The sequence below is a fragment of the Aquarana catesbeiana genome, linkage group LG05 (assembly GCF_042186555.1).
Source record: "Aquarana catesbeiana isolate 2022-GZ linkage group LG05, ASM4218655v1, whole genome shotgun sequence".
In the NCBI taxonomy this organism is placed as follows: domain Eukaryota; kingdom Metazoa; phylum Chordata; class Amphibia; order Anura; family Ranidae; genus Aquarana; species Aquarana catesbeiana.
The window spans coordinates 531361392-531374057 of record NC_133328.1 but is presented as its reverse complement, the minus strand read 5'-3'; positions in this window follow the sequence as shown (position 1 = coordinate 531374057).

Genomic DNA, 12666 nt, shown 5'->3' with positions numbered 1-12666 from the left:
ATTCACAATCTGTATTATGAACTACAGCAGGGCTCTACAAACTTTCCAGTACTAAGAACACATCTTAAAAATTACACATTTTTGCAAGCCAAAAAAAAAAAATAGTTTTCCAAATGAATGAACGAAATTGCCACAAGAAATAACTACATCAGAAGCCTCCATCGGCATCAGTAGTCTCCATTCACATCAGAACCCTCCCATCACATTAGAGTCTCCCTTTCACATTCAGGGTCCCCCTTTCCACATCAGAGCCCCCTCCGCTTCACATCAACGCCCCCCTTCCACATCACAGTCCCTCATTTCATATTAGACACCCCCTTTCACTTTCGAGCTTCCCCCTTTCCATGCATGCCCTCTTTCACATAAGAGTCCCCCTTGCACATCAGGGTCCCTCTTTTCACACCAGAGCCTCCCTTCCTTTACATCACAGTCCCCCATTTCACATTAGACTCCCCTTTCACTTCAGAGCTACCACTTCACATCAGAGCCCTCCTTTCACAGCAGGGTTCCTGTTACGTCAGATTCCCACTTGCACATCAGAGTTCCCCTTTTCATATCAGAGCCCTCCTTTCATATCAGAGCTCCCTTTACACAATAAAGCCCCCCTTTCACATCACAGCTTTTTTCAGGGGGGGTGGCATCATTTTAGGGTCACCCATGCACCGCCCCTTTTCGACAATGTCATTATCACATTATCATGGTCAGTGACTGCAGTATGTAGTACATTCCCTAGGATAAGTAATGGATAATGGCCAACAGGCTCTCTTACCAGACCCAGCAAAACTACAGCAGTGATCCCTCCGGCTGGACGATCACTCACTCTGGGTTCCCCGGGCGACTCTGGTCAGTAGTGTAGCATGTCTGTACCCTGGTAGTGGCTCAGTCTTTCTCTCTCTGGTGGTGCTGGGCAGCCTGGCTCTCTCTGGTGGGGCTGGGCAGCGTGGCTCTCTCTCTGGTGGCGCTGGGCATCGTGGCTCTCTCTCTGGCTTCCGCCCAGCACACTCCTCGTTCTTTGTCCTGTAGCACTCTCTCCCTCAGCTTTTTTCCAGGCTGAAGTCTCTCAGTCTCTCTCTTGATCGAGCTGTAGCCTCCTCCCTGTGGAAAATGGGGCCGCCAATCTTTGGGACTACATGTCCCATGATCCTCTCCTAGTCTCCTTTGATTGGCCTACTGTTATGGTCAATAGGGAAGGAACGGAGCGGGCAGGAAGCTGGGTGGGGAACCTGGTGAGAGCCACTGTCTCTTCTCCCTGACAGGAGAAAGGGGGGGGGGCAAGCGGAGGAAACCTCTGCCAGCCCACAGATCGCCTTTCTCCTTTCAGAGCGCCGCCAAGTTTTCTGCTGGGCTGAGCAGGGAAAAGAGCCTAAGTCACACTACACTGATGGGGGGGCTTGACAGCACCTTGATGGTGTCACCCCACTGGCGGGTGGCACCCAGGTGCGGGCTGCCCGCACCCCAATAGCGACGCAGCTGTGCTGAATTTAAGATCCGATCCCTGATTCCAGGGGGAGCACTTGACCCCCCTTGCCCCTACCTGTGGATGCCCATGTCACAGCCCCCTTACAACTGAGCTCATTTTCTTGCACATCAGAGTTCCCCTTTTCATATGAGAGCCCTCCTTTCATATCAGAGCCCCCTTTACACAATAGAGCCCCCCTTTCACATCACAGCCCCCTTACAACTGAGCTCATTTTTCAAATCAGAGCCTCCTTATATTAGAGCCCACATTCAGATCAGAGCCCCCCTTCACTTCTGAGCCCCACTTTTACATCATACCCCCCAATCCCCATAACATACGCATACCTCCCAACTTTCTGACATGGGAATGGGGGACACCTAATAGCAAAAGTATGTAGGGATAGGACTCACCCCCTGCCCCTTTAAAGGAGAATTGTACAAAAAAAAATTAATGGTTAAACCTACAAGTGCTTTTTTACCACTACTATTCCTTTATATTGGCTTTTGGAATTTACAAATGCAGCAATCTAGAAATGTAATGAAACGTTTAGCACTGGGAAACACTTGTTGATAGATAAGTAGTGCATTTTATATACAACCATATAGATCAGACCAAAAAAAGGGACAAATGAGGAGGAAGAGGGACAGAGGGACATTGTACTGAATGAGGGACAGGGACAGTTGGGAGGTATGCATATGAGAAAAGTTGCTGTGAAGCAGGTAAAATCTTGTAGCAAGATATAGTTTTGAGATCCCAGTGACTAGACAGCTTCAACCAAATGACAAATGACAATAGTATGAAATGACCCCAGTCTCTATTGTGAAAGTTAAGCAGGCATTTCTTCCTGCATCTTAATAATTGGTTATTACTTTTTTCATTTACTTATTTTTTATTTATTTTTTCTGTTTTTATTTTATTTTATTTTTTATTGAAGTATTTTCACAAAATAGAACATAAAAGTTACGACAAAGAATGCAGATCTTCCACAATGTAAAATACATACATAATGGGTAGTAGTAAAAAAATGTTAACATCAAAAAATCCTGGAAAAGGTGTTCTTCCAAAAGTAGAAACTTCACAATCAGTATGTTCCTACCCTCTACTCTCTACAGCAAGCAACTAAGTCTCAGCATCAGCAGGCAGCTGCCGCTCCGTTCGCACATTGTATCAGAGGCGCAGCGGCGGCAGAGGACTGTGTCTGTGTCCCGACCCCGGAATGAATGGAAGCAAGCAAACATTCATTGATGGGCACTGGTGAGGCTGCATTTGATGGGCGCTGTTGAGGCTGCATTTGATGGGCACTGGTAGGCTGCATCTGATGGGCACTGGTGAGGCTGCATTTGATGGGCACTGGTGAGGCTGCATTTGATGGGCGCTGGTGAGGCTGCATTGATGGGCACTGGTAGGCTGCATTCGATGGGCGCTGGTGAGGCTGCATTGATGGGCGCTGGTTAAGCTGCATTGATAGGCGCTGGTGTGGCTGCATTGATAGGTGCTGGTAGGCTGCATTTGATGGGTGCTGGTGAAGCTGCATTGAGGGGCACTGGTGAGGCTGCATTGAGGGGCACTAGTAGGCTGCATTTGATGAGCACTGGTGAAGCTTCATTGAGGGGCACTGGTGAGGCTGCATTGAGGGGCACTAGTAGGCTGCATTGAGGGGCACTGGTAGGCTGCATTGAGGGGCGCTGGTGAGGCTGCATTTGATGGGCACTGGTGGGCTGCATGTGATGGGCACTTTATTAAAAAGGTGGAGTATACCTGTACATGGGCAGGGCGAAGGGAGTGAAGTCAGGGGTGGAGTGAATGGGAGGGGGGTGGCAAAATTAGGATTCGCCTAGGGTGTCAATAATCCTTGCACCAGCCCTGGGAGGGCCGGATTCACCTGCTAATAAATGAAGATAATAATAATCCTAACATAGTAATAATAACAGTACAGGTTTATCTCACTGTAAGTTACTTCACTAATACAAGGCTCTGGCATCGCTGCAGTTTGTTCAACTTATACTCACCCTCAGGGCCATCTTTAATATTGATTGGACCCTGGGCAAAGATTTTCTTGCCCCCCCCCCCCCATGCAATTTCACTCTCCACCTGCTCTGAGACATACAATAAATAGCAGCTAGACTTAAAATCAGTTTAATGTATCAGATCAGGCAGCAATTGCGATTGGTTGCCAGCAGTTACAGCATATCATTACTGCCTACTAACTGGTTGCTAGAGGTTACAGCACACATTACGGCTCACTGATTAGTTGCTAGAGGTTACAGCACATCATATCCTCACTGCAGGGAAGCATGATATACATATGAATGCCGCCTTTATTTACATATCAATGCCACTGGCCGAAGGTATTTACTTAGTAATGCCGCCATTTACATATGAATGTCGGTTATTTACATGTAAACACACAGGGTCTGCAGGGGAGTCATCTGTACACAACAATAGGGCAGAGCTGGGCAGCATTAGTACCAGCACTTCACACTGAGATATCGGGACACAGCACAGGACTAAAACTTCAAGGAACAAGCGAATTTAAACTGGGATAGTCGCAAGTATGAGGCAGCTGCTTTGGGCCCCACAACAATGACAGGGCCCAGGGCAGCTGCCCCTTTTGCCCTGCCTTAAAGACGGCCCTGCTCACCCTCTCCATTGCTCTCATGCAGCTCCAGCATGTCTCCGAACCCTTTACTTGTGACACACGGCCACTGATGCTGGCGTAATAAAGTGAAAACTGCCTTGCTGAACACTAAGATGGTTTTCACTTTATAGCAGTGCCCAGATCCCTGCATATTACACAGCCCCCCCCCCTGAAAAATTACACAGCCCCCCCCCTGCATATTACACAGCCCCCCTAAACACCCTTTGCATATTACACAGCCCACCCCTGCATATTACATACCTCCCTACACACACACCCTGCATATTACACAGCCCCCCCCCCCACATATTATACAGCCCCCCTACACACACACCCTGCATATTACACAGCCCCCCTGCATATTACATACCCCCCTACACACACCCCCTGCATATTACACAGCCCCCCCTGCATATTACACAGCCCCCCCCCCCCGCATATTACACAGCCCCCCTAAACACCCTTTGCATATTACACAGCCCACCCCTGCATATTACATACCTCCCTACACACACACACCCTGCATATTACACAGCCCCCCCCACATATTATACAGCCCCCCTACACACACACCCTGCATATTACACAGCCCCCCTGCATATTACATACCCCCCTACACACACCCCCTGCATATTACACAGCCCCCCCTGCATATTACACAGCCCCCCCCCCCGCATATTACACAGCCCCCCCCCCGCATATTACACAGCCCCCCTGCATATTATACAGCCCCCCCACAGCTCTGCCCTTTCCTACCCTGCCCCAAGCAGAGAGTGAGATGGAGCAGAGCGGAGCAGGGAGCAAAATGAGAACACAGGAGAGACACACAACAGTGCTGATAAGACAGCGGGAGCTTCTGGAGTTCATTTTTCAAATTAACAAGCTGGTGATTGGTTGCTAGGACCACCTAGCAACCAATCCCCCGGAAAGTTAACTCCGAAAACTCCCGCTTTTATTTATCAGCGCTGCTGTGTGTCTCTCTGCCGTGTTCTCATTCAGCTCCCGGCTCCACTCTGCTCTTACTTAACTACTTGTCTACTGGGCACTTAAACCCCCCTCGTGCCCAGACCAATTTTCAGCTTTCAGTGCTCTCACACTTTGAATGACAATTACTCAGTCATGCAACACTGTCCCCCTTGAATTTTTTGTCCTTTTTTCATACAAATAGAGCTTTCTTTTGGTGGTATTTAGTCACCACTGGGTTTTTTTATCTATAAATGAAAAAAGACTGAAAATATTGAAAAAAAACCCGCTATTTTCTTTGTTTCTGCACTGATGGCACTGTGGGCACTGATGTCACCGTGGGCACTGATGACACTGTGGGCACTGATGGCACTGTGGGCACTGATGACACTGTGCATACTGATGGCCCTGTGGGCACTGATAGCACTGTGGACACTAATGGCACTGCGGGCACTGATGACACTGTGAACACTGATGACACTGTGAACACTGATGACACTGTGGACACTGATGGCACTGTGGGCACTGATGACACTGTGGGCACTGATAGCACTGTGGACACTAATGGCACTGCGGGCACTCATGACACTGTGAACACTGATGACACTGTGGACACTGATGGCACTGTGGGCACTGATGACACTGTGGACACTGATGGCACTATGGGCACTGATGACACTGTGGACACTGATGGCACTATGGGCACTGATGGCAGAAGGGACAATAACGAGGATTGCAGAGAACAGGGGCAGACTGGGCTGCCGAAAAAAGGCCACCGCAGACAGTTTTACTAACTCCGGGCCAGCTGAGACCCGTAGCTTGCTCCACCTCCACTGCTGGCTCTACTGCCCACTGGTTGCTAGGGCTGTGGTGCCTGGCGTCCAGCAACCAGTGACGTCACGTCCTTGCCCTAATGCAGAGCGAGGCCGAGGCTCCAGCATTCAAAGGGAAGGAAGATTTAACTTCCTCATTCTCCGCCATTCCACGCCTAGTGCTTTAGCTCCAGCCACCTACTCCATCTTCTCCTCCCTTTTCTTTCCTCCATCTTTGGTGCCACGGCATGCTCAGAGGGAAGGAAAGGGAAGGGGAACTGCCAGGACTCGGTTGAGAGCAACTCTCAAAACTCTGAGGTTTGGCCGGGCTCCAGGGATGGATTGGAACTGTGTGTGTCATGAGGGAGCCGGGCACTGCAGAGATCCATACAATGAGGGGTTCATGCTGGGACTTGTAGTTATAGTCCTTCACTTTTGGGGGATGTGACCCCCCAAAAGTGAAGGACTACAGGTCCCAGCATGAGCCCCTCAGAGCTGAGGATGTGACCCCCCCTCCCCAACTAGTGAAGGACTACAGGCCCCGCCTTAACCCGTGAGATCTAAGGGGTCACATCCTAAGATCTAAGGGTTTCATGCTGGGACTTGTAGTCCTTGAATTTTGGAGGGAGCGATCACATCCTTAGTTCTCAGGGGTTCATGCTGCTACCCTCCCAAAAGTGAACGACTGCAAGTCCCAGCGTGAACCCCTCAGAGATAAGGACATGACAACCACCTAACTAGCACTCTAATAGGAGGAGGTGGAGTCTAAATGGGGAGGGGTGGAGTTTAGAGTTGAAGGGTTGGGTCCTAAACAGGAAGGGGTGGCGCTCAATTTTAGTCTTGCCTAGGGCAGCACAAAACCAAAATACAGTGCTGAATGACACTTCAAGGTTGATTTACTAAAAGCAAATAGGCTGTTCACTTTGTGAAGAGAGTTTCCCTTAGCTTAGTGAATGTGGCAAAAATTCTCTTTGCAAAAAATACCCAATCACATGCAAGAAAAAAAAAAACAGCATTTCTGCTTTCCCACGATTGGGTGATGGAAGTCAGCAGTGCGTCACCTCTTTGGCTTTTTTGTTTTTGTTTTTGGCTCAGACCAGTAATATCATGCTATTAGTGAATTTTTACTTTTATTTTCAAGGTGGTTTCCCAGTTTTCAGTCCATAGACATGAAAAGACATTCACCCTATCTAGCCAGGTCAGCCTAAGATCTAATGTCTGTGTGTACAGACAGGCAACTGCCCGCCAACTACTCTCAGAGAACATCAATTGAACAGGTTAGAACACTTTTTCTGATTGCTGTTCCATCCCCTTGAGATTACTAGAAGTGTCTGCCCTCAGTCACCTTTCTCCTTTTTATGCTCCCTCCCCTCTGAAATCACATAAACAGGGATATTCAGTCCTTAACGGGCTTAACGGAAGTTGGATCAGACTTAAAAGCAGTTGTAAACCGCTAATGTTTAAAAAAAAAAAAAAAAACACCTGTAAGGCAATTGCATAATGTGCTAGTATGCATCACATGCTAGCGCATTATGAAATACTCACCTTGGAACAAAGCCCTCCAGCGCTGTGCTGTCATGGCTGAGAGGGCTGACATATGCTCTCCTCGTCTTTCTTCTGGGTTGACGCACTCCGACTATGTGATTGGCTGGAGCCGCCATGATGTCACTCCTGCCCACGGTTCCGCCACAAAGCTCTGAAGGTGCGGCAAGGTATGCTGGACCCTCAGAGCACATGCGCCGGGGATGTAACTGCCTGCATTCAGGGTTAATATCTCCTAAATGGTGCACGTTTAGGAGATATACATTTTACCTACAGGTGAGCCTTATTATAGGCTTACTTGTAGGTAAAAATCACCAAGCGGGCTTTATTACCATTTTAAACAGGTGACTACCCTAATATGTTAGAGGCAACCTTGAAATACATATAAGATTAAACCTACCACTAAGCATCCCCATAGACATGAGATGACAGTCCTATGATCTGGCTATTTTGCGCCGAGCCAGGTGTATACCCAGTGAAGTGACTGGCCTCAAATGATAAACATAGATGAAACAAATCCTCCTACATAAGTTGTACCCGTTTATCTGCAGATCTCTCTTCCCTACCTAAAACACACATTTTACACAGCATTTCTGAGCTTCAGAAGGCAGGGGGCAGGGTTCTGATGTCACATACTGCACTGCATAGAGCAACCTGCTGAGTGTAATCTGAGACCTGAGTAGGGGGAAAGGACACCACTACCCTTGCAATCACCTGTTGTGTGCTGTAGGGGGCGGGCCATCTCCCAGGATTATTTCATGTTGGCTTACACTGTCAGATGTGTCTCATGCAGATAGCAGAGGAGTGAGAGAGCTGCCAAAAAATCACACAGGGGGAGATTTATTAAAACTGGTGCATACATAATCTGGTGCAGCTGTGCATGGTAACCAATCAGTTTCTAACTTCAGCTTCTTCATTTAAGTTTTGAGAATAAAACCTGGAAGCTGACTATTTTCTATGCACAGCTGCACCAGATTCAGTGTGCACCACTTTTAGTAAATCTCCCCAAAGGTGCTTTGGGATGAAGCAAGTACACACTATAGAAGGATATACTTTGTTGATGTTTCAATTCAGGGGTTTTCAGTCGCTTTAATGGTCAGCCAGGCAAGAGACAAGCATTGTATGCCTATAGCCAGCATTAGATGTGAAATGCAAATCTCTGCTTCTCTGCTTCCAGTACAGGGAGACAGTAAAGATGGGCATACACTGGTCGATTTTTGTTAAAATTAACATTGATTTGACCTCAGTAAACACAAAAAAAAAAATACGAATGTTCCAAAAATGATGATTTTCAAACAAAATTCTATTAGAATATGACCAGCTATCTGATGGTCTATGGCCAGCCTTTGTCAGACAAATATACTTCCTAATGTTCATCATTCACTGAGGAATCCAATATCGTTAGTAATAAACTCATACATGAAAATACCCCTCTGCAGTGGGTGAGGGGTCACATTGCTCATTTCTTCTACAGTATGTATTTATTTATTCCACATTCTACAAAGAATGTAAAGTAATTGCCAAGAAGATGTAGCAAAGTAAAGTTTGAGTGTTCACAATACATGAATATAATAATATTAGACAATCATCATGGCAATATACAATGCATACAATAAAATTGTTGAAACCAGTGAAATGTCTAAAGTGTTATACTACAAGCACAGGTACATACTAAAAGTACACACAATGGCGAGCGTTGACAGAGTATACACAAGCGTATGCATATCTTTAGATAAATCTTAGACATACAGTATGTATTAGTACTGTTGGAAATATGTGAAACCAAACAATTACCTAAATGAAAGCGGTAGATACGTTTTTTTTTAACTTGTACCTACAGGTAATCTTATACTGAGGCTTTAACGGTAGGTACAGTGAATATCTCCTAAACATGTACCGTTTAGGAGAAATTCACAGCCGCAGCATTGGACCTGGGAAGCCCTTCATCTTCTACTGTCACATGCCTATTACCCCTGCAGGGGTACAAGGAGCTGGTGAGTGGGGACCCTTGAGGGGGATCACAGAAGTCACCGGATATTGATTTCAGCACAAGAGTCACGTATTTTTATGAACACTTTGCCAATCTGGAGCTTCACTTTTAATATTTTTTATTTTTATTTTTTCCCAATATTTTTTAAATTTTTTATGGTATTGTTGTTCACATCTACATTTGATTTTCCATTTAATATTGCTTTCTATTTTCACTTATCACATGTTTTTTACTACACGCCTTTATATTATTACTGCTAATATTTGCTTATAAATTTCTGTTTATTTATCGTGGGCTAGCAGGGGAAGATTTTGATGGTCACATTTTCTCACTGCAACTAGACCTTTATGTCACTCTTATATACATTTTTCTACTATAAATGTATTTAAATAGGTATTGAGACACATATATTTTTTCATTATATTTTTTTTTTTTATAATTTTTGGTTTACTTTCATCATGAGGTTCAGGTTTCACATGGTTCTAGCACTATACCTTTAGGTGTTTAGTACATACACCCTATAGGATACCCCGTCTTAGGGAGCGCCACTTACCCCAACCCCTCTTTTTACGATTATCATATTTTCACCCTCCTTTTAGGAGGTGTGATTCATGGGAGGTTGCATACCGGTTCTGTCTTAAGCGCGGAAATTTTATTATTTTTTCACTGGCGCGTGTACAGCATACTCTCCAGGGCACATGCATCATCATTGGCCAGGCTATTCAAATGGCCGGAGAACATGAACCTGCAGAGATGGAAGTGCAGGCGGTAGTGACAGCGTGCTGTTGGAAGGCTTTGTTTAAAAGGTAAGTCTGCCATATTGTGCTATTAGGATTTTGTTTGGACCAATGTAAGTATGCCTGTGCCATACCTGACATATCCTGGTAAAAGCTGGAAATCACTGTAGTAGAACACTACAGTCATCCTCTCTGTCTTCAGGGTGGCTGCCCTGCTGCTTAGTGAACACAGGAGGTCACATGCTTGGTACGGGCACCATTCGGAGAACACATACATTTTCTTAAATGCAAAGTGTTTTTCTGATTGGACAAAGTGGAGAATGGGGGTGGTGAGGTCACAATCTCCACCCTGTTCAATCAGAGAATGCCTTGCATTTATTGAGAAAATGCAAAGTGCTCTCTGAATAGTGCCTGTGCAGAATATAACAATATAAGTGATAAAATATTTAAAAAAAATAAACATTTACAAATTAAAATGTCCAAAGTTCCAATAACCAATAGTATATACATTTCATAGTGCATACAATATACATTTCCCAAGTTTTCATGCTGTGTCTCCAGTCACCCAGTGCAAAATATATGCTGACCTCCAGATGTGGACGCCAATTATAAAATCAAGGTCATAAAGAGTTATATCATCAAAACCGAGGGGAAGTGTTCAGAAATCTTCACATGTGTAACTCAGTAGTGATGGACTGTTGGTTATTGACTATTGACTGTTGATTATTGGAACTTTCGACTTCCATTTGTCCATTTTTATTTTTTAAATATTTTTTCACTTATATTGTTTGCACTACATCTTTTTGAATTATGAACATGTATAGTGTGGTGGAAAGCACTGTTGATGTTTAGCAGAATTCAATGATTGAAAATCCCTTTTTTTGGTATATTTACACCAGGATTATTACTGCACTGATGACTGTTTATTTATATAATCACTCAGAAGTGGAATACTACAGTGATGTCCACCTTCCACAGGGATCAATCAGGAATAGCATATGCATACTTGCTTTGGTCCATGCTGGACCAATGTAGTTATACAAAAAAAAAATCCAAACTTCAGCTTTAAAGTATAACTATCCACGGCCCCCCCAAACTCACCCCTCCACAGTCCCCCCACACTCAGCCCCTCAGTGGCTTCCTCTGCTTCTCCTCCCAGCCAACCCAATCCGCCTCCTGTCCTGATTGGCCGGGAGGAGAAGCTGAAAAAAAATAGCGAATAATGATTCGCTAGTGCCACAAGTGGGTGGGTTCGGGGCGCAGTGCTCTGCGCCCCAAGCCCAAACTTTTCCAAGCCAATTAGAGCCTCAGGCTCTAATCATGTGGCTTGAAAAAAAAAACTCATAGAGACCTATGAGTATAGTGCCCCGCATGGATACCCGAATGCAAACTAGAGGGTCAGTGTCCCTGTGCCTCTTATGAATCAGCCACTCCTGAGTATAACTAAAGGCAAAACGTTTTCTTTGGTTTTGAATAGAGTGGATAAGAACACCTATTAGGTTTTTATTGCTGTCTTTGTCCCTGTTAGGGAGATTCACCCTCTCTATTTGTTCTATTTACCATCATCATGGAATGTGAAAGTAAAAGATAATCCCAAATTTTGGGTTGTCCCCAGAAAAGTAATAGAAAGGAAATCTTCCAATGGGGACACTAGTTCTGGTGACCTGGCAATCCCCAAGAGATTCCCTTAATTTGCAGGGATTTCCTCTCACTTCCTGTTTAGCAATGGGACAGGAAGCAAAGGTAAATGTCCCGAATAAAACACAGGTGGCAAAAAAAATAAAAAATCTGACAGGGGTTATACCCGTCCCTTCCCACTTGCCACAAATTTGTTGACACTTTTCCAATTTGCAGCAAATTTGTGTGGCAAGTCTCTGGCAAGAGCAAAGTTTCAGTGGTGAGTCTACAGCAAGAGCTCTGCAAGTATAAAACATGAGAATTTAGCAACAGTGACCCCTGTGGTGGGATGACTATTGCACAACATAACTGAACCAGAACTTGCAGTAGACTTGCAGAATGTTTGCAAAGAAAGTTGATCTGGAGTCATGCAATGCGGACTTGCTGCAATTATGTAACAAACCTGTGAAGCCTGGCGAGTCTAGCAATAGCTTAGAAAGTCATTTTCAAACTTGCAGCACAATTGCTTGCTATCTGGATTACTCAGTCCAAAATGGAAAAAAAAGTTTTGCCCATAGTTCTTGCCCACCGTTGGCCGTCATATGACATCCTGGGCTTTAAGTGGTGAAATCTAAATGATGCCTACAGCTGCAGGCATCATTCAGATATCTTTTTTCAGCCAGCAATTCTCTCTAAAGTAGAAGCAATCATGACGGCCATTTAGCCACTTGATTGCTTTTACAGGTGGCAGGAAGGGACGCCCCCATCCCGCCACCCTCCGATGCTTCTCCGGTCTCCCCTGTGCGATTGGGGAGCCAGAGAATGAAACCGCCATCTGCGGCCACGTCTATGACCCTCAGGGGCCAAAAGCGATGTCACTTTCGGTGCTGGCAGATGTAAACACTGCC